Here is a 23,872-nt window from a genome sequence, read left to right on the forward strand (position 1 = left end):
AACAAGCAGAACCTGAGGCAGATTTGGGTTTGCTCTACCCAGAAGAAAGATGACAAAGTTAGCTCAGGGAAGAGATTTCCCACAGCCCAGAGAATGGACAGGGCCCTGGGGACAGACTAAATAAGTTTGGACACTTAGGTCTGCATAGATGAGTGTTGGATTACACTAAATTGTACATAAGATGGATAATGGAAATAGCTTATTCTCATTGTATCCCAGAACAATAGAACTGGTAATTATCCCAGGAAGTTTCAAAAGAATTATTTTCTTTCAATTCCAACAAGAGTTTCTGAATTTTAGGGTAGAGGTAGTTCAATGCAATGTTTTCACCAAAACCAAACCAAACCAAAACAAAACAAAAAAAACAAGAAAGTTTCCTTCTTCTCCTAGGTATATAGAGAGATGTTATTTCCACCTCTTCTGTGGTTGAGGGTCACATGACCAGTGGAATGTGGGTGCAAGTGATGTAATTTGACCCCCAAACTTTCTGTGAGAGCTCTGTATTCTCTCTCCCATCAAAGACAGTCTTGTAGAGCTGCTTAATAGGATAGCGCTGCAAGGTGGAAGGCCTCTGGGTCCTTAAATGATTTTGTGGAGCAGAGCTACTTCTCCCCTGCCAAGCACTCACTGGGTGACAGACAAGACTTTCCTAGTGCATGAAGCCTAGGGCACCATTAACAAGGTATGCAAACTGGGTTTGCTTAAAACAACAGAAATATATTGTCTCACATTTCTGGAAGCTGCTCTGGACCATATTATTGTCTGGGAAGGCTCTAGGGGAGGATGCTTCTTTGCCCTTTCTTGGCTTCCAATGGTTGTGGCAATCCTTGGCATTCATTTCTGGGTTTGTAGTTGGTCACTGTAACCTTTTTCTGTCCATTGCATGATGGTCTCTCCTTGTGTATCTTTCTAGGTGTCCAAATTTCCATCTTCTAGCAGACACCAGTCATGAATTAGAACCCACCTTAGTCCTGTATGACTTCATCTTAACTTGATTTATATCTGCAAGGAACTATTCCCAAATAAGGTTGTAGTCACAGATACTAGGAGTTAAGACTTGAACATATCTTTCTGGGGGACTCAATTCAACCCACTGTAGTATCTAAAATTTGGAGCTTGTTTGTTATAGAAGCTGGTATTATTTTCTCTGACTGATACAAGTCTGGTATTGGTCCCTGCTGAGAAGAACTTTCTCCAGGAAACCCTTCTTAACCTCTTTCAGAAACATAGACCATGTGCTACTTTCACAGTGGATTCTTCACATTGCCTAAGTTTCCCTTATTATTTTATTTATTATGCTGAGCTATGATGTCTTAATTATCTACATAAGTCAGCTTTTTGTCTCCTCTGCTACACTGTTCATGTCCTAGAGGCAGGAACTTCTTGTTCTTCATTGTATCTCCTGTGCCTGGTACATAATATATTTCTTAATAAATTCTTTTCAGGTAAACAAATGGATGATGTGAGGAGGGCTTGGATGCTCTGGCACAAGCAGAATTAGTCTGACTTTCTGCCTTTAATTTGTTGTAGTCCCTAATGGCCTCCTTGTTGCCAAATCCACAGGCTTATTCTCACTTCCCTTGTCTTTCTTGTTTCATGTGCCAGAGTTGGATGTCCTTGAACATTTATCACATATCAATGATGTTTTAAGAATCTGGCTCTCTTGGGTTCCTGGTTCTCAGCTTATTATCACTTCCTTCTTAAAAACTGCTTGTTTCTCATTTCTATTTTGACCCCTTGCCTATCACTTCAAACCCCACACCTCTAATAGAAAGTGTTTCTTTCACTCACTCCATTGGTAAACATGGTTGGTTGAATTGACTTGAATTCCTTCTTAATCCATCTCCCAGTCCAGAACTTGCTTCATAGTGGCCACTCATCTCAATCAAGTCCCCCCACATGGACTTGAGAGCTACCTGGTCCTCCCCAGTTTTTCCAAGAATTACCATATCTCAGGATGTTAGCTAGGAGGTGCTCCCTACAGACCCATCAGGAGCCCTCAGGGATGGCAGGACCCTAAAGGTAGCCTTGTTCACTAAGCCATGCTTAGTTTTAAAAGACAACTTAAAAATTAGGCTTTATTTTTTTAGAACAGGTTCATAGCAAAATTGAACTGAAAGTACAGAGAATTCCCATATACCCTCTGCCTTCATACATGTATAGCCTCCCCTACTATTATGCATTGGATGGTTATGTCTTCCCAGAATTCTTACGTTGAATAGTCTACATTACATTTTACAGGTTATGACAAATGTACATTTACCCACCATTATAGTATCATATAGAACGGTTTCCCTGGCCTAAAAGTCCTCTGCAGTCTGCTTATTTCTCCCTCCCTCCCTTTAACCCCTGGAAATCACTGAAATTTTTACCTTCTCCATAGTGTTGTCTTATAGAATGTCATATAATTGGACTTGTAGAGTATGTAGCATTTTCAGATTGGCTTCTTTCACTTAGTAATGTAAATTTAGGTTCTTGCACGTCTTTTCATTGCCTGGTAGTTCTTTTTTTTTTTTTCCCCTAGCATTGAATACTATTCCCTTGTCTGGATGTACGTTTATTTATCCACTCACTTAGCAAAAGACATCTTGATTGCTTAAAAGTTTAACAATTTTGAATAAAGTTTTCACTTTTAAATTAAATTAAACTAAATTAAATTAAAATTTTTTTAGATGGGAAGGAGAGAGAGAGAGAGAGAGAGAGAGAGAGAGAGAATTTTAAGCAGGCTCCATGCCCAGTGCACAAGCAACCCTGAGATCATGACCTGAGCTGAAATAGAGTCTGATGCCTAACTGCCTGAACTACCTAAGTGCCTCACAATAATGAATAAAGCTTTTGTAATCAACCATGTGCAAGTTTTAATGTGGACATAAATTTTTCCTTTGGATGAGCATAAGGAGTGTGAATTTTAAAAATTATTTATTTATTTATTCATGAAAGACATGAAGAGAGAGGCAGAGACACAGCAGAGGGAGAAGCAGACTCCCTGTGGCGAGCTGGATGCAGGACTTGATCCTAGGACCTTGGGATCAGGACCTGAGCCAAAGGCAGATGCTCAACCACTGAGCCACCCAGGTGTCCCAAGAAGTGTGATTGTTATATTATGTGGTGAGACTATGTTTAATTTTAAAGAAACTGCCATACTGTCTCCAAGGTTGCTATACCATTTTGCTTTCTCATAAGCAATAAATGAGAGCTCCGTTGTTCCACATCCTCACCAGCATTTGGTGTTGGCAATGTTCTGGATTTCAGCTATTGTAACAGGTGTGTAGTGGTATCTCATCATTGTTTAATTTGCATTTCTCTAAAGACATATGATGTAGATCATGTTTTAACTTGCTTACTTGCTGACTAAATATCTTCTTTAGTGAGGTGTTCAGGTCTTTGGCCCATTCTTTTTTAAAGTCAGTTTGCTTGTTTTATCATTGAGTTTTAAGAGTTTTTGTATATATTGCCTAACAGTCCTTTTTCAGATCTGTCTTTGGCAAATCTTTTCTCCCAATCTGTGGCTTGTCATCTCATTCCCTCAACATTGTTTTCACAGAGCATAAACTTTTACTTTTAATGAAATTCAGCATGTCAGTAATTTCTTTCATGGATCATGCCTTCCACATTGTATCTAAAAAGTCGTCCCTATGCCCAAGGTCATCTAGATTTTTCTCCTATGCTATCTTGTATGAATTTTATAGTTTTGTGTTTTATAGTAGGTTTATGATTCATTTCAAGTTAATTGTTTTGTGAAAAGGGTGTGTATCTAGATGATGATGATGATGATGATGATTATGATAAATGTATTTTTTACATGTGAATGTTCAGTTGTTCCAATAGCATTTCTGAAAAAGACTATGTTTGCTTCATTCTATTGCCTTTGCTCCTTTGTAAAAATTGGTTGACTATATTTAGGTGGGTTTATTTCTAGGATCTCTATTCTGTTCCATGGATTTGTCTGTTCTTCCACTAATACCACAATGTTTTGATTACTGTGGGTCTAAAGAAAGACTTGAAGTCAGGTAAAATTAATCCTATAAATCTGTTTTTTTTGTTTAAATTAACTTGGCTTTCCCTATAAACTTTAGAATCAGTTAGCCAACTTCCATAAAACAACTTTCTGGAATTTTGATTGGGGTTGCATTGAATCTATAGATCAAGTTGGAAAGAACTGATATCTTGACAGTATTAAATCTCCCTAAGCATGAACATGCAATATCTCTCCATTTATATAGTCTTTAAATTTATTTATTTCTTCTTTTTGTATATTTTTTATTGGAGTTCTATTTGCCAACATATAGCATAACACCCAGTGCTCATCCCAACAAGTGCCCCCCTCAGTGCCCATCACCCAATCACCCTATCCCCCACCCACCTCCCCTTCCACTACCCCTGTTCATTTCCCAGAGTTAGGAGTCTCTCATGTCACCCTCTTGATATTTTCCACTCATTTTCTCTCCTTTCCCCTTTATTTTTTTATTTTTTTTAATTAATTTTTATTGGTGTTCAATTTACCAACATACAGAAAAACACCCAGTGCTCATCCCGTCAAGTGTCCACCTCAGTGCCCATCACCCATTCCCCTCCAACACCCTCCCTCCTCCCCTTCCACCACCCCTAGTTCGTTTCCCCGAGTTAGGAGTCTTTATGTTCTGTCTCCCTTCCTGATATTTCCCAACATTTCTTTTCCCTTCCTTTATATTCCCTTTCACTATTATTCATATTCCCCAAATGAATGAGAACATACACTGTTTGTCCTTCTCCGACTGACTTATTTCACTCAGCATAATACCCTCCAGTTCCATCCACGTTGAAGCAAATGGTGGGTATTTGTCGTTTCTAATTGCTGAGTAATATTCCACTGTATACATAAACCACATCTTCTTTATCCATTCATCTTTCGATGGACACCGAGGCTCCTTCCACAGTTTGGCTATTGTGGACATTGCTGATAGAAACATCGGGGTGCAGGTGTCCCGACGTTTCATTGCATCTGAATCTTTGGGGTAAATCCCCAACAGTGCAATTGCTGGGTCGTAGGGCAGGTCTATTTTTAACTCTTTGAGGAACCTCCACACAGTTTTCCAGAGTGGCTGCACCAGATCACATTCCCACCAACAGTGTAAGAGGGTTCCCTTTTCTCCGCATCCTCTCCAACATTTGTTGTTTCCTGCCTTGTTAATTTTCCCCATTCTCACTGGTGTGAGGTGGTATCTCATTGTGGTTTTGATTTGTATTTCCCTGATGGCAAGTGATGCAGAGCATTTTCTCATGTGCTTGTTGGCCATGTTTATGTCTTCCTCTGTGAGATTTCTCTTCATGTCTTTTGCCCATTTCATAATTGGATTGTTTGTTTCTTTGGTGTTGAGTTTAATAAGTTCTTTATAGATTTTGGAAACTAGCCCTTTATCTGATATGTCATTTGCAAATATCTTCTCCCATCCTGTAGGTTGTCTTTTAGTTTTGTTGACTGTATCCTTTGCTGTGCAAAAGCTTCTTATCTTGATGAAGTCCCAATAGTTCATTTTTGCTTTTGTTTCTTTTGCCTTTGTGGATGTATCTTGCAAGAAGTTACTGTGGCCAAGTTCAAAAAGGGTGTTGCCTGTGTTCTCCTCTAGGATTTTGATGGAATCTTGTCTCACATTTAGATCTCTCATCCATTTTGAGTTTATCTTTGTGTATGGTGAAAGAGAGTGGTCCAGTTTCATTCTTCTGCATGTGGATGTCCAATTTTCCCAACATCATTTATTGAAGAGACTGTCTTTCTTCCAATGGATAGTCTTTCCTCCTTTATCGAATATTAGATGACCATAAAGTTCAGGGTCCACTTCTGGGTTCTCTATTCTGTTCCATTGATCTATGTGTCTGTTTTTGTGCCAGTACCACACTGTCTTGATGACCACAGCTTTGTAGTACAACCTGAAATCTGGCACTGTGATGCCCCCAGCTATGGTTTTCTTTTTTAAAATTCCCCTGGCTATTCGGGGTCTTTTCTGATTCCACACAAATCTTAAAATAATTTGTTCTAACTCTCTGAAGAAAGTCCATGGTATTTTGATAGGGATTGCATTAAACGTATAAATTGCCCTGGGTAACATTGACATTTTTACAATATTAATTCTGCCAATCCATGAGCATGGAATATTTTTCCATCTCTTTGTGTCTTCCTCAATTTCTTTCAGAAGTGTTCTATAGTTTTTAGGGTATAGATCTTTTACCTCTTTGGTTAGGTTTATTCCTAGGTATCTTATGCTTTTGGGTGCAATTGTAAATGGGATTGACTCCTTAATTTCTCTTTCTTCAGTCTCATTGTTAGTGTATAGAAATGCCATTGATTTCTGGGCATTGATTTTGTATCCTGCCACGCTACCAAATTGCTGTATGAGTTCTAGCAATCTTGGGGTGGAGGCTTTTGGGTTTTCTATGTAGAGTATCAAGTCATCGGCGAAGAGGGAGAGTTTGACTTCTTCTTTGCCAATTTGAATGCCTTTAATGTCTTTTTGTTGTCTGATTGCTGAGGCGAGGACTTCCAGAACTATGTTGAACAGCAGTGGTGAGAGTGGACATCCCTGTCTTGTTCCTGATCTTAGGGGAAAGGCTCCCAGTGTTTCCCCATTGAGAATGATATTTGCTGTGGGCTTTTCGTAGATGGCTTTTAAGATGTCGAGGAAAGTTCCCTCTATCCCAACACTCTGAAGGGTTTTGATCAGGAATGGATGCTATATTTTGTCAAATGCTTTCTCTGCATCTAATGAGAGTATCATATGGTTCTTGGTTTTTCTCTTGCTGATATGATGAATCACATTGATGGTTTTACGAGTGTTGAACCAGCCTTGTGTCCCAGGGATAAATCCTACTTGGTCATGGTGAATAATTTTCTTAATGTGTTGTTGGATCCTATTGGCTAGTATCTTGTTGAGAATTTTTGCATCCATGTTCATCAGGGATATTGGTCTGTAATTTTCCTTTTTGGTGGGGTCTTTGTCTGGTTTTGGAATTAAGGTGATGCTGGCCTCGTAGAACGAATTTGGAAGTACTCCATCTCTTTCTATCTTTCCAAACAGCTTTAGTAGAATAGATATGATTTCTTCTTTAAACGTTTGATAGAATTCCCCTGGGAAGCCATCTGGCCCTGGACTCTTGTGTCTTGGGAGGTTTTTGATGACTGCTTCAATTTCCTCCCTGGTTATTGGCCTGTTCAGGTTTTCTATTTCTTCCTGCTCCAGTTTTGGTAGTTTGTGGCTTTCCAGGAATGCGTCCATTTCTTCTAGATTTCCTAATTTATTGGCGTACAGCTGTTCATAATATGTTTTTTTTTTAATTTTTTATTTATTTATGATAGTCACAGAGAGAGAGAGAGAGAGAGGCAGAGACACAGGCAGAGGGAGAAGCAGGCTCCATGCACCGGGAGCCCGACGTGGGATTCGATCCCGGGTCTCCAGGATCGCGCCCTGAGCCAAAGGCAGGCGCTAAACCGCTGCGCCACCCAGGGATCCCCATAATATGTTTTTAAAATCGTTTGTATTTCCTTGGTGTTGGTAGTGATCTCTCCTTTCTCATTCATGATTTTATTAATTTGAGTCTTCTCTCTCTTCTTTTTAATAAGGTTGGCTAATGGTTTATCTATCTTATTAATTCTTTCAAAGAACCAACTCCTGGTTCTGTTGATCTGTTCCACAGTTCTTTTGGTCTCGATATCATTGAGTTCTGCTCGAATTTTAATTAACTGTCTTCTTCTGCTGGGGGTGGGGTCTATTTGTTGCTTTTTCTCTAGTTCCTTTATGTGTAAGGTGAGCTTTTGAATTTGAGATCTTTCCAGTTTTTGAATGGATGCTTGTATTGCGATGTATTTCCCCCTCAGGACTGCTTTTGCTGCATCCCAAAGATTTTGAACAGTTGTATCTTCATTCTCATTAGTTTCCATGAATCTTTTTAATTCTTCCTTAATTTCCTGGTTGACCTTTTCATCTTTTGGCAGGATGGTCCTTAACCTCCACGTGTTTGTGGTCCTCCCATACTTCTTGTTGTGATTAAGTTCTAATTTCACGGCATTATGGTCTGAGCATATACAGGGGAGTATCCCGATCTTTTGGTATCGGTTCAGACCCGATTTGTGACCCAGTATGTGGTCTATTCTGGAGAAAGTTCCATGTGCACTTGAGAAGAATGTGTATTCAGTTGAGTTTGGATGTAAAGTTCTGTAGATATCTGTGAAATCCATCTGGTCCAGTGTATCATTTAAAGCTCTCGTTTCTTTGGATATGTTGTGCTTAGAAGACCTATCTAGTATAGAAAGAGCTAGATTGAAGTCACCAAGTATAAGTGTATTATTATCAAGGTATTTCTTCAGTTTGGTTATTAATTGGTTTAAATATTTGGCAGCTCCCACATTCGGGGCATATATATTGAGGATTGTTAAGTCCTCTTGTTGGATAGATCCTTTGAGTATGAGATAGTGTCCCTCTTCATCTCTCACTATAGTCTTTGGGGTAAATTTTAATTTATCTGATATAAGTATGGCAACCCCTGCTTTCTTTTGAGGACCATTTGAATGGTAAATGGTTCTCCAACCTTTTATTTTCAGGTTGTAGGTGTGCTTCTGTCTAAAATGAGTCTCTTGTAGACAGCAAATAGATGGGTCCTGCTTTTTTATCCAGTCTGAAACCCTGCGCCTATTGATGGGGTCATTAAGCCCGTTCACGTTCAGAGTTACTATTGATAGATATGAGTTTAGTGTCATCATATCTATTCAGTACTTGTTTTTGTGGATTGTTCCACTGAACTTCTTCTTAAAGGGGAATTTTAAGAGTCCCCCTTAAAATTTCTTGCAGAGCTGGTTTGGAGGTTACATATTCTTTCAGTTCCTGCCTGTCTTGGAAGCTCTTTATCTCTCCTTCCATTTTGAATGAAAGCCTTGCTGGATAAAGTATTCTTGGTTGCATTTTCTTTTCATTTAGGACCCTGAATATATCCTGCCAGCCCTTTCTGGCCTGCCAGGTCTCTGTGGAGAGGTCTGCTGTTACCCTAATATTCCTCCCCATAAAAGTCAGGGACTTTTTGTCTCTTGCTGCTTTAAGGATCTTCTCCTTATCTTTGGAATTTGCAAGCTTCACTATTAAATGTCGAGGTGTTGAACGGTTTTTGTTGATTTTAGGGGGGGATCTCTCTATTTCCTGGATCTGAATGCCTGTTTCCCTTCCCAGATTCGGAAAGTTTTCAGCTAGGATTTGTTCAAATACATATTCTGGCCCTCTGTCCCTTTCGGCGCCCTCAGGAACCCCAATTAAACGTAGGTTTTTCCTTCCTCAGGCTGTCATTTATTTCCCTTAATCTTCCTCATGGTCTTTTAATTGCTTGTCTCTTTTTTCCTCAGTTTCCCTATTTGCCATCAACTTGTCTTCTATGTCACTCACTCGTTCTTCCACCTCATTAACCCTCGTCGTTAGGACTTCTAGCTTGGATTGCATCTCATTTAATTGATTTTTAATATCTGTCTGATTGGATCTAAATTCTGCAGTCATGAAGTCTCTTGAGTCCTTTATGGTTTTTTCTAGAGCCACCAGTAGCTGTAAAATAGTGCTTCTGAATTGGCTTTCTGACATTGAATTGTAATCCATATCTTGCAACTCTGTGGGAGAGAGGGCTGTTTCTGATTCTTTTTTTTGAGGTGAGGTTTTCCTTCTAGTCATTTTGCTCAGTGCAGAGTGGCCAAAAACAAGTTGTATTGGGAAAAGGAGAAAAAGAGAGAGAAGGAAAGAAAAGAGAAAAAGAAAAAAGAGAAAGAAGAAAAAAAGGGGAAAAAGAAAGAAAAAGAAAGAAAGGAGAAAAAAGAAAAAAAGGGGGTGGGGTGGGGTAAGCAATCAGAAATCAAGAAGAAAGAAAGAAAAAAAAAAAAACACAAAACAAAACAAACAAAAAAAAAAAAACACAAAAATACCAAAACCAAAAACAAAAAAAACCCAAAAACAAAAACCACGGGGAGTATCTTCTGATTCTGTATACTTTAAGTCCCTTGACTTCCCTTGGAACTGGTCCGTCTCGCTGGTCTTCTGGGGGCGGGGCGTTCTGTGCTGATTCTCAGGTGTTAGCACTTGGGGGAGCTGCCCTGCCCCTGCCTGGTGCAGGACTCAGTGGGGGTGTTTACCCCGTGAGGCCCCGGGAGGAAGCCACAGTGGCGGGGGCAGCTCTGGGACCCTGGAGTCAGCCCCCGCAGTAACTCCGGGGCTCTCCGTCTGCAGGGCCTGGGGGCTCCCGGGCGGGGCCGCTGATCTGCTCAGTTCCAGGCAGGAGCGTCCTCGCTGTCCTGGGCCCTCCCGGCCTCTGCCTGTCCCTGGGGGAGGCCGGATCCTGGGCTGTGTCCCGGCGCCCTGTGCTCCGGGGCCTGCGCTATTGGATTCGCGCTCCCGCTCCGCAGCCCCCTCCGCGGAGCCCCCGCCCGAGCCCCTCCGAGCTGCTCCGGGTCCCGCAGAGCGCTGCAGCCCTTAGGGAGCTCGGCGCATCTCCCGGGGCGCAGGTGCCTGTTACTGTCCCAGGGAGCCCGAGGGCATCCCCGCCTTTCTGGGGATCCTGCTCCAATTCCCGGGGAGCCCCTTTCCCCCGGGAAGGTTGGTGCAGCTCCTGCTCCTCCGGGACGGGGCTCTCCTGTCCTGGGGACACTCGCCCGGGCCTCAGCCCGGCTCCTCGCGGGGCCCCTCCCCCTTGGAGGCCTTTTGTTCCTTTATTTCTTTTTCCCCGTCTTCCTACCTTGATAGAAGCGCGAACTCTTCTCACTGTAGCATTCCAGCTGGTCTCTCTTTAAATCTCAGGCCGAATTCATAGATTTTCAGGATGATTGGATGGTTTTCTAGGTAATTTGTTGAGGACAGGTGACTTGGGGACCCTGCTCTTCAGCCTTCTTGCCCCTCCCCCCTCTCTCTCCTTTCCCCTTTAATCCCTTTCACTATTTTTATTTCTTTCATCAGAGTTTTATAGTTTACTTCATATAGATCTTGTACATATATTGTTAGATTTATATATACTTCATTTTTTGGAGCTAATGTAAATGCTAATGTGTTTTAAAATTCAAATTCCACTTCTTAATTACTGGCATATATATGTATATATATATATATATATATACACACACACACACACACACACACACACACACACTCACACACACACACAATTGACTTTTATATGTTAACCTTGTACCCTAAAATTTATAATCACTTACGAGTTCCAGGAGATTTTTGTTGATCCTCTCAGATTTTCTGCCTATATAATTATGTTATTTTTTGTGAACAAAGACAGTTTTAGTTCTTCTTTCTCACTCTGTATGCCTTTCATTTTATTTTCTTCTCTTATTGTATTACAAGGACTCCCAGTGTGATACTTTGAAGGAGTGATGAGAAGGTAAATATTTATCTTTCTTGTTTCTAATCTTGGTGGGAGAGCTACTAGTCTCTAATCATTATGAGTAACGTTAGCTGTAAGTTTTTAGAGAGAATTCTCACGTATTTCTAGGTTTTCTGTGTTTTTAAAAAATCACAAATGGGTATTTAGCATTTTCTCAAATGCTTTTTCTGCATCTATTGATATGATAGTATGTTTTTTCTTCTTCTTTAGCTTGTTGATATGATGGAATTGATTTTCAAATGTTGAACAGGCTTGCTGCCTGGAAGAAACCTCACTTGATTATCATGTATAACTCTTTTAATACACTTTTGGATTTGCCTTGCTAACACTTTGTTGAGAAATTTTCATCATCCTTCATGTATATATTGGTTTGTTGTTTTCTTTTTTTTTTAAATGTCTTTGTCTACTGTTGGTATCAGACTGCCCTCCTAGAGTGAATAGGGAGTATTCTCTCTGTTTCTATCTTCTGAAAAGGATTACAGAGAATTGGTAGAATTTCTTCCTTAAATGTTTGTTAGAGCTCAGTAGTAAACCCTTCAGGGCCTAGTTTTTTTCTGTTGTGGAAGACTTAAAATATTCATTCAATTTTTTTAAAAAACATATTATTAAAGTATAGTTGAGATACAATGTTATATTAGTTTCAGGTGTATAATATAGTGGTTTGACAATTCTATATATTACTCAGTGCTCACCAAGATAAGTGTAGTCACCGTGTATCACCTTACAGTGTTATTATATTGAGTATATTCCCTATGTTATACTTTTCATTTATGTCACTTATTTATTTATTTTATAATTGAAGTTAGTATCTCCTAATCCCCTTCATGTATTTCACTCATTTCCCCACCTGTCCTCCCCTCTGGCAACTCTCAGTTTGTTCTCTGTATTTAAGAATTTGTTTGGAGTAGCCTGGGTGGCTTAGAGGTTTAGCACCACCTTCAACCCAGGGCATGATCCTGGAGACCAGGGATCAAGTCCCATGTCAGCCTCCCTGCATGGAGACTGCTTCTCCCTCTGCCTGTGTCTCTGCCCCTCTCTCTTTCTCTCTCTCTCTTTCTCTCTCTGTGTCTCTCATGAATAAATGAATAAAATCTTAAAAAAAAGAAAATGGATAATTTCCTAGAATGAAACCTGACCATTTGTAACAACATGGATAGACCTAGAAGACATTGTGCTGAATGAAATAATTCAAAGACAAATACTAAGTGATTTCATTCAATGTTTTTAATAGATAAAGATCTATTAAGATTTTCCATTTCTTCTTGTGTGAGTTTGGCAGATTGTGTTGTTCATGGAATTGGTCCTAGGTAATAAATGTGAGCATAGAGCTGTTTATAGTATTCCTTTACTATCCTTTTAAAAATATATTATTATTATTACTATTATTATTGTAGAGAGGGGAAGAGGGAGAGAAAGAGGGAGGGAGAGAGAGAAGAGGGAGGGACAGACAGGGAGAGAGAATCTTAAGCGGCTCCATGCCCAACATGGAGCCAGATGCAAGACTCAATATCACCACCCTGAGGTCATGACCTGAGCCAAAATTAAGAGTCAGGTGCTCAACTGACTGAGCCACCCTGGCACCTTACTATTATTATTAATCTTCATATCTGTTTTTCTCTTTCTTCTTTATTTCTTTCTTTCCTTTTTTTTCTTTCTTTCCTCTCCCTTCCTTCCTTCTTTCTTTTCTTTTATTTTCTTCTCTTTTATTGAGAGAGAGAGAGAAAGAGAGCACAAGACAAGCATAGTGGGGAGAGCAGAAGGAGAGGGAGAATCTTAAGCAGGTTCCACACTCCATGTGGAACCTGACATGCAGCTTGATCTCACAACCCTGAGATCATGGCCTGAGCTGAAATCAGAGTTGGACATTTAACAAACTGAGTCACCCAGGTGCCCCTATTTTTTTTGTAATATAACACTCAATGCTATAAATTCCCCTTCCAGTACTGCTCTTGCTGCATCTCACAGATATTGATTAAGTTGTATTTGATTTTCATTTAGGTCAAAATATTTGTAAGTTTCTCTTGAGATGCCTTCTTTGACCCATGTGTTATACAAATGTGTTGTTTTACCTCCAGGTATTTTGGAATTTTCCAGTTATCCATCTGTTAATGATTTCTAGTTTAAGGCCTTGTGCATGGTATTTGGGGTAGTGAAGTAGGGAATAAATGTAGTTGGTAAAAAATGAAGCCCATTGACCCTGACCACAGCTTCTTTGAGTGATATTAGGAAATAACTTCTGAATACTTAACTCTATTAGGTATTTATTATTACATAACCAATTACTCCAAAGCTCAGTTGATTTAAACAGCAAATATTTATTATCTCTGTGGGCCAGGTATTCAAGTATGGCTCAGCTGGGTGCCTCTGACTCAGAGTCTGTCATTAAGCTGCAGTCAAATTGTGGGCCAGGACCGTGTCTCATCTGAAGGTTCAATGAAGTGGGTGTGGGTTGTTGGCAGGTTTGGCCCCTTGCTACATACATCTCCTCAATGGATTGCCTTAATATACATAACTGGCTCACCCAGGTTGACCAACACAAGAGAGAGGGGATGAGAGCCCCAAGAAGGACATCATAGTCTTTACAACTTACTCTTGAAAGTGATACTCCACCACTTTTGCTATATTCCATCCATTAGAAGTAAGTTACCAAGTCTGGCTATGCTCATAAAGAGGTTATTGCACAGGGGTGAGAATGTTAATGAGAGCCATTTTAGAGGTTGCCAGCCATAAAGACCATACGTCTACTTGCACAGACACTCTCAGTCTATATCTTTAAGTGTCTGTCCTGGTTTGGTTCCTCCTTTTCCTCTTTTGGTTTCCTTCTATTCCCTATAGTGTTTGCACAATGCAATCCAAAAGCCATCAATTGGGACCAAGCAAGTCTGATAAAAAGTTGATGAGATACATGTTATTTACATGGTCAAAAATACTCTCCTCATTATACACACATATTACAAAGGGGGAGAAAAGTAATTTTACAATGGAGAAATATGGCAGACAGTACCTCAATTAGTTGAATAAAGTTAATATCACCAGTAATAGAACTAGTTAAAATCACATTCCACTTGATAGGATGCAATGAGAACACAGCATCACTTATGTGATGTTCCTGCCAAAGATGAGTACCCTGCATTTAATTATGAGAGAACATTAGACATATACAAATTAGTAAATATTCTATAGTCTATACTCTTCAAAATGACAGAGTCATAACAGTCAAAGAGATATTAAGGAACTTTTCCAGATTGCAAGCAACTAAAAAAAAACAAACATGATGACTAAATGCAACATGTGATTCTGAATTGGATCCTGTTTCTATAAAAACCATTATGGGGACAATTGGTGAAGCCTGAATGAAGATTAATGACTAGATGGGGCAAAGTACCAATGTTAATTTCCTGATTTTGATGATTCTACAGTGGCTAGTTAGGAGAATGTCTTTGTTTATAAGAGAGACACATTACCACACTCAGGAGTGATGGGGCATCATACCAGCAACCTACTCTTAAATGGTTTTAGGGAGAAAAAAGAGCTCTTTGTACAGTACTTGTAACCTTTCTGAAAGTTTGAAATTTCTTTAAAATGTAATGTTTGAATTCCCCAATTAGGATGGAAAATTATATGATTACTCCACTTATGGATATAGGAGTTCCTCTAAAAACTTCTCCATACTTGTTATTCCCATAAACACTAATTCATCCTTTTGTCCATGTATTTTCCTCTGGAGAAAAGTCTTTTCCAAAGCCACACAGAGGACACAGCTCTAGGACTGAGCTTGGAAATGCCAAATATAATTAAACTCTCCTAAGCACAGGAATTAGAGAAGCAAGATAAAAAAAATTCTACATTTGGACACTGAATGTATATTAAGGAGAAGGTGGAAAATATTGAATTACCCACCAAATTCTTAAGATTTTGGTTAGTTTAAAAATAGAAATCCTGGAGCACGTGGCTGGATCACTCAGTAAAGGCTGTGACTCTTGACTTCAGGGTCCTAAGTTTGAACCCCATGTTGGGCATAGAAATTAGTTAAAAACAAAAACAACATAAAAAAATTAAATAAATAAAATAAAAGAAGAAATCCTGATCCTTTGTGAGACTTTACAATTTAAATTATGCTCAGGTGTTTCCATATTTAGACTATGAAATGGAAACAAAAAACTTTTGTACATACCACCAAAAAATCTGCCAAGTACTATCACTGAAACCTTTTATTGATGTAGGCTCTCAAAAGATTATGGGGACAAGAGTAGGTGTCATAGTCAGCAAGAATTCATAGGGAAAACAGTAAGAGGATCTAAAGAGTCATGGACCTTGAAATAAGGATTCTCTAGAACAACAGAAATACTGAAACCCAGATGCATGGAAATGGACCAAAGAATGGAAGGAATATAAAAATGAATAAAAATTTACATTTTTGTGAAACTACTATAAAAACTATCCAATGCTTTCATTATATAAAGAATACAAAAATTTGGGAGTGGGGAAGTGATGTTTATAACTACTAAAATCTCTTGGGTTTAAGGTCACAAAGCCCTTCAGGACTTCAGACAGGATGGTAGGATGTCATGCTTCCACTCCTCTATGTGGCCAGGACTTCTGGCTCTCTGCTTCTCTTACTGCATCTGGCAGTTGCCCAGTGGGAACACTGACTTCTACATGTCCAAATAGACTATTTTTAGTCTTCATGAGTAAGAAGCATGAAGGTCAGATGCAACATTCCCCCATTGATATAATCAAACACATGTTCTCCTCAAATCTAAAGTATTTGACATACTCTACAGCCTAGGCTCTGTTAATTCTGGAAACTACACCAAATGCAGTTTTAAGACATGAGATACTTCTTCTCTATCTAGGGTCACTCTTTGTTCTTTTCATATTTTCCCCTGAAGCTTTGGTAAGCTCTGTAACCTTGTCTGTGATGATTCATATCCTAAGTAATTTTTCTTTTTTCATACATTCCTTAAGTTATATTTTCAAGGAGTTTGTTTATATCTACTAAGTTGTGAAATTTATCATCAATACATTAACCATCATATTGCCTGATGATTCTTTTGGTGTCTGCAGGATCCATTCTGTCTGCAGTTTTCTCTTTCATTCCTGATGTTAGGAATTATAGTTGCCTCCTTTTTTCTTGATCAGTCCAGGTATGGACTCGTCCTATAACATTTTAAGTTCATGTTTAATTCAGACTATTTCTGTCCTTTTGCTTCTCTTGAAATGCAAGTTGGTTAGGAGCCGGTGAATTCTCAGGCCCAGCTGAGGTCAGAGCCAGAGGAGAAGGTATGGGTGCAGGCAAGGTCAGAGGCAGGATCTATGGAAGGTGGGGAGGCTGATAAGGAGGGAGCTCAAATGACTCAGAAGCTGGGTGGGTGCAGAACAGCGGGCAAAATAGTCACAGCTATCCACCCTTCCGCAGTTATTACAGGGATACTTCCTGGTAGTGTATTGCCAAGGACCATTTCCCAGCACATTCTGCCGAGGCCTGAGGAACTGACCACTTCTGCTCTCCAGCTGCATATTAAACTCACAAGAGAGTCTGGAATGTGGAGCTATATATAGAGAGTGTATGTTTCTCTCTAACATGGGAAGGAAGAGACATATAACAAGACTTCAGAGACGGTGAAAAGGCTACATTCTTATCAACCTCTATTTGTGTAAACCAAAGTTCCCTCTGACACATTTGCATGATGGGTAATTCTTGGTTTCCAATTCCCCACAGCAGCATGTATTATTCATTATTAAATAAGAAAGACACACATTTTGTTACTATTTCTGCTACAGTTTAGTGAACCAGAAGGTGGTAAACATCAATAAAAATGCCATAAAATGAATTGTTGATATTAAAAATAAAATAATAAAAAATTAAGACCATGCTGAAAACCAATGAAAAGCAAAGCATGAAACCATGAAACCGTAACCTTTTTTTTTTTTTTTAAATAAGATACTAAGCACTTCCTTTTGACCTTAGATCAGACCCAGAATACAACCTTGTCTGTACTCTTGAGCACAAATAGGGAGTTTTTAAGACTTAGCTCTGTTTTTCCAGTGATCACATTCTTACTTGGGTTATGCAGTTGACACCACATCAGCACAATTTGGAGCTGTTACCAGACCTTCAATGGAAATACATGGTAAAACATAACACATTTATTTAAAAATGAGAACCCTGACTGGATAAAAGAACCAAGGGGATAGTCTACCCAATGTGATTCACAAAAGGCTCAAGCTCCTCCAGCTTAGGAAATATGGGTACAGAGGAAGGACCAACCTCCCCATTCCCCCTGATATTCTTGATTTGGCCACTTGCATTTCAAGAATACTTTGTTCCTGGTTTTAAAATGGGAGCCTAGTCTGTCTCATTTTTGTAAGACAAGATCTCCAAGTGATAGACCATCTTGTATTGGGGTATGATGTTACACATTCAAATTTAACACTCACTTGGGAAATTTGACTGAGTGGGGTGGAATTCCTCCTTTTCAGGGCTCTGGACCCCTTTGTGAACTAATGGTGGCAGGGACCCTTGCTTCATAGGAAGGCACAATCAAACATACAAAATATGACTTCAGGTTGCTCACCAATCCACTGAATCTGATGCTTCTGGGCAGTGTTCCCAAAAATAGGAATTCTGAAGGGGATTTGAGGGATGCTCCAAGGTGCTCCATCATTAACTGCTCTGTGCTCACCTATGTTTAGAAATAAAGCTATATGTTTTACTACATTTTACTTTAGATCTTCCAGTGCCTTCTCTGTGTTAATATTCATGCAGAATCTTATCTTTTTTTATTTCCCACACATCTTTTCTCCACTCAAGGAAGTATGGTCTTTGGCCACACCTCCCACAAGGACACAGTTTCCTGGCTTACAGCAGAAGCCATGCAAACATCTTCATCTGGAAAAGGCACACAACAGAGATGCCCAGGGGAGTGGAAGATATAGGGATGGTAAACTAATCATATCCTGCCACGTCCTGTTCAAGAACAAGGGAAACCAGGATGGAGACTGTGATAAGCCAAGGTGAATATGTAACAATCCCAGGGTGGTCCCTTGGAGGAAGACTTAGCTCTTGGGGCCCTAGAGAGAGATGCTTCCTGCCAGCCTTAGGGAGCATGCTGCAGAAAGTGGTGGCTATCTCTGCCTGCCTTTGGCCCTATAGATGGTCAGATATTCTGCGAGGGATGTGTAGGCTAGGGAGGCAGTGCCATTACATGATTTCACATACCCAGTCACACCATTTCATGTACCTGCTGCGCACCTCACAGCATGATGAGGCAAAACTAGATTTTGTTTTAAAATCAAATTTCATTTTTTGTTTGTTGCTATGATTCTTTTGGACCTTTCCCAAAACTAGATTAAAAACAAACCAACAAATTTTTCTTTTTTTAATAAAAGGAAAATTTCCCAACACAGAATTGAAAAGAACAGTGCAATGAACCCTTGCACCCCTGGTCAGTGTGGCCCCAACCTGTGCCCTCTGTGCCATCCATGCTCCTACTCCCAGACTCTCCTGGGTTATTTTGAAGCAAAGCCCAAACAAATATGTTATCATTTCAGTCTTCAAGATGAATCCCAACAGATGAAGGCATAAACAACACATCATGAGATTCCATTTACATACATAAAACATAATAATTGCTTAACCTTACATAGTATTAAGTCAGTGTTGTCATTTCTTTATTGTTTCATGAATGTCTTTTTATAGCAATTTTATTCAAAACAGTATCCAAACAAATTCTGCATATTACATTCAACTGATATATCTCCTCTTTTTTTAACTGAGGCTTAAAATAAATGCAGTCAGATACACAGATTTTAGTTCCATAGTCTAGTGAATGTCTTTTATACATGTCTAGAGTCACATGACCACTGCTCAGATCAAGCTGAAGGGCATTCCCAGCTCCCCACTCCCTCCTGCTCCTTCCTGTCTGCCCAGAAGGGAGCTATAGTCTGGGTTCTCTTAACACAGTTTTTTTTTTCAGGGTCTTCAGGTCCATATAAACAGAACTGTACACACAGTATGTGCTCTTTGGTATCTGGTTTCTTTTGCTCAATGTCATGACCCTGAGATTCAATTATTTTGGTTTTTTTGTTTGGTTTTGTTTTGTGTGCCTGTACTCTTCTATGGAAGAGGGCTCAGTTTGCATTACTTATGTTGATTTGGGTTATTTCTTTTTTTTTTAACAGCTTGCAAGGCCATTCTTTTTTTTTTTAAGATTTTTAATTTACTTATGATAGATAGATAAATAGATGATAGATAGATAGATAGATAGATAGATAGATAGATAGATAGAGGCAAGCTCCATGCTGGGAGCCTGACGTGGGACTTGATCCCGAGTCTCCAGTATCACACCCTGGGCTGAAGGTGGAGCTAAACCGCTAACCCACCGGGGCTGCCCGATTTGGGTTATTTCTACATCTTGACTATTATCGATACCTATGAATAATGCTGCTATAAATATCTTTGTCTATTTTTTTGTGAGATAAGCTTTTGTGCAATACCTGGATAGTAAGGTGGATGTGGTTTAGTTTTCGGAAATGCTTCCAAACAATTTTTTAAAGTGTGCAAATTCCTATTAGCCCATATCTATACAAACACGTGGTATTTATTTACTTTTAACCCATTTGGATATATTATTTTGTGAAATACTTATCTACGTATTTTTGGCCATTTTTTAAGAAGTTAGGCAGTTTCTGAGGAATTTGTATAGAGTTTTTCTCCTAAAATATCATGAGAACGATTCACTTATAGTGGACTAGAATGGAATGAATGAACAAGGAATGGACAGTTGAAGAGAGGAAAAATAGACATTAAACACATTGACACTGCTAACAATGCTAACAATCTCTAAATCCCTTTATTACATGTAGAAAACATGGTTAAGCGATGGGTCTCTCACTTTCCAAAGGAAACCCATCTTGAGAAACAAGATGAGCATAAAAATAATAAAACAAAATGACTCAGTGACTTACAAGCATAATGGAAAATTTTATGATTTTTGGAAAGACACTATACCAGTGGGTGATAATGGACATTAAAGGGGAGCCTGGCTGGCTCAATCAGAAGAGCAGGCATGAATTCGAGCCCCATGTTGGACATAGAGATTACTTAAATGAATAAAAATAAATAATAGGCATTAAATTAAATTTTCTTTAAAGAGTTAAAATTAGGAGAGGGCTGAAGTGGCTATGTAGAACTGCTCTTTGAAAACTAGCACATGTTCTACTTTTTGTGTGCTACAATAGGGCTCACAGCCCCATAGATGACATGAAATAATCCTTTCTTACCCAGGTTTTAGAAAATATTTAGAGAAGATCTCATGAATCTCTTCACAATGACCTTTTGTGTTTAAATTTCAAGTGATCATTTCCTTAAATTTTCTGTCTTATCAGCCTGATCCAGCCTCTCCCTGAGTACCCCTTCATTTGCCCCACCTCCTCTATAGCTGACTTGGTAGCTTAGCAGAGGGCTGGTCCCCAAGGGTGTGGAACTTCCTGCCTTAGGGGCCTTGCCTTTTCTGAAGGAGTAAGGCCCTCAGGAGGGGAAGCAGGAGGCTCTTGCAGCTAGTGGAGTTGCCACTGCTAAGGACATCTATGCAGGGGGAACCTGGCTAGGGAGGTGCTGGGAAGGTGCCTGAGGGTCCATTCACTGTGGCATTCCAGCCACAGCTGTCCTAAGGTAGTGCCAACCTCAGCCTAGTCAATCTTGTAGAGTGTTCAGGCCTGGCTGAGAAGGGTGCCCACTGGCAGCTGAGGGCTGCCTAAGGGCTTGGCTATGGAGCCTGCCTGGTGCGCTTGCTCCAGCCCTGCCCATTGCCTGGGGTGGTGCTGGGGAATCGCTTGGAGAGTGTGGAGGGAAAATAAGTAAGTTCTTAGGAAAGAGAAAGGGCTCAGAATGTGAAAAAGAAGTTACCAGAACAGGAGAGAGTCTACAGGGATAAGTCACAATAACAGCCAGGTATTGGGCTTCCACTGTGGACCTAAGATGTGCAGGTCTGAAAGTAAGGAAACTGTGGTCTTGTGTGGGGGAATATTGCCAAAGAAGTCATCACATTAAGATGGGATATAATCAAGGGGATTCCCTGAAAAACTAGAAGCACTTTATGATCAGCAGTAGAAGAGCTAAATCAATTGTGGGATAGTCTTACTATGCACTTCTAGGAAGCATTTAAAATGAGTTTCGGAGACTTACAGTCACAGAAAAAGACCCCTGAGACACCCCTAATACATACACTCTTTAGTAAGAATATATATATGTATATATATAATATGTGTATAGGCATTTTGTTATACTTTTTTATAATTTATATATTACTCTGAAACTATGTAGTTTCAGATTGTCTAATTGTTATGTAGATACACAGGGGCTGGTGTAGGTGCAGGTATAGATACAGGTAGAAGTACAGATAGAGGTACAGGTAAACACATAGAAAAATCTGGAAGGGAATATTCACTAGGGTTTAGGAAAGGAGGATTGAGATTAGGTTTATTTCAAAAGGGAATTCAGCATTGCCAAATATTTCAATGTTTACAGAGTGAATGTATGAGTGCACTATTTGTTTCACTAAAAACCAATCTTAATTAGATATTTCCATTTGGGGAAAAATACAGGATTAAAAAGACAGCCTATGGTGCAAATTGAATAAGAGAATTGTACAAATTTTGAAGATTTTCTGTGATTTCTTGGTTGAAAATTTCTGATTTCTTGTTTAACTTCCCATTCATTCCCTCATTCAGATTATCAACCTCACTTACTTCTGCAAATTGTTTGAAGTTGCTTACAAAATTTTCTGCATATAGCCCTTATAATTCAACATCAAAATAAAACTAAGACTATTTTATACTTGTGTGTGTGTGTGTGTGTGTGTGTGTGTGTGTGTGTGTATGTGAGCTGTCTATCCACTGTAAATATATGGCAGGTGTCACAGATGACAAAAGGTACTGACTCAGCCCTGAGTATGAGCTTCCTGGTAGTTGAAAGACAATCTTCTGATAACACAAATGAAACACAAAGTTTCATTTGAAGAGTAACATTTTTCCCCACACTGAATTCAATGAGGAGTTTATTTAATAGACTGTGATATCAACTTTATTGGGTAGAAAACAGAGCAATATCTTCATGGTTTTCAAGGCTCATTAATAATATTTAACTGGATGGTGCATTTAGATTTAGGATGGTGGCTCTCAACCCCACAAGTTGCCATACTTTCTGTTGATAACAAATATAGCATCTCTGGTACTATCTGGAAATGAAATTAATTGATAATATATAACACGCTGATCTTCATAAGTGCTCTAAGTGTAATATTGGAGGGAGTAAAGACTGTGGTGTGTAATGAAGATGACTCCCATGTGTATGTGCTGAAATGTTAACACACAAGATGAGGAACCAGTCAGTCGGTGCACTAAGGTTAGGAAACCATCTGACACCGGCGCCACCAGCATGTTGTGTCAGCTTCCTGAACAAGGCAAGTGTTTTGTTTTTGTGTGCTTTTTCCAAAACATTTGAAAAACTCTAGGTCAAGCTCTGAAAGAAAACAAAGTCATCTCCTCTCCATTCACACAAAATTGGATATCCTGGAAAACTCAATGCATATTAAAACTGTAACAAATATCTTATTTTTCTTAGGTTTTGAGATAAAATTATTATAAACTTTTTCTTACATAGTTAATATTCTGGGGGACATCGCCAATATTTTGGGGGACTTGACACAGATACTTATTGATGTGAGAACTTCTCATGTATTAAAAAGCATTTGACAACCATGGAGTCTTCTCTCCAAAGCCAAGGTTGCCCTCACTGCCAAAAACACTTCCAGAAATTTCCAAAACACCCCCTGGAGAGAAGTACTGTTCCCACTGAAAAACACTGACTAGAGCAGCTGATAGGACTAACTGAGGATCTTAGATTGAAGTCTCCCAAAAGCCAATGGGGCAAGGCGCTGTGTGCAGGGGCTTATGTGGTACATCATTCCAGGGAACAGGAGGGGGCATCACTGTGTGATTCTTCTGGGACCTCCCAAGAGAAGTACAGAGTGTTATAAATTGGCTGGAAGGATAGTGGGCAGAAGTATTTATGCACCAATTTCTGGCTTCAATGGTCAAGGTATTGCCTGGAAGCGCTGAGGTTTACACACTTCCAGGCCTGCCTGTGCACAGGCGGAGGGTGCTCAGCTCTGGCACACCAGGACACTGTTGTTTGGAACTGAGTCAGCCCACACAGCACTGGGCACTCTTGTTGCAGGAGGTTGAAGGCATGTTGGTCACGGTATGGAGGCATCTAATGTGCTTATCTAAGATGATCTCAAGCTTTCTGTTCACATGACATGCAGTGACTTCAGGGAGGCTTTGAATGGGCCATTTAATTGAGCTAATGTGGAAACTTGGAAAATTTCAGACCTGCATCAACACAAAACTAAGGTCATTCTATAATAAAACACATGCTGTGAGTGTATAGGCATTTTGTTATACTTGGTATATATACTTTGGT

The sequence above is a fragment of the Vulpes vulpes genome, chromosome 14 (genome assembly GCF_048418805.1).
Source record: "Vulpes vulpes isolate BD-2025 chromosome 14, VulVul3, whole genome shotgun sequence".
Taxonomy (NCBI): Eukaryota; Metazoa; Chordata; class Mammalia; order Carnivora; family Canidae; genus Vulpes; species Vulpes vulpes.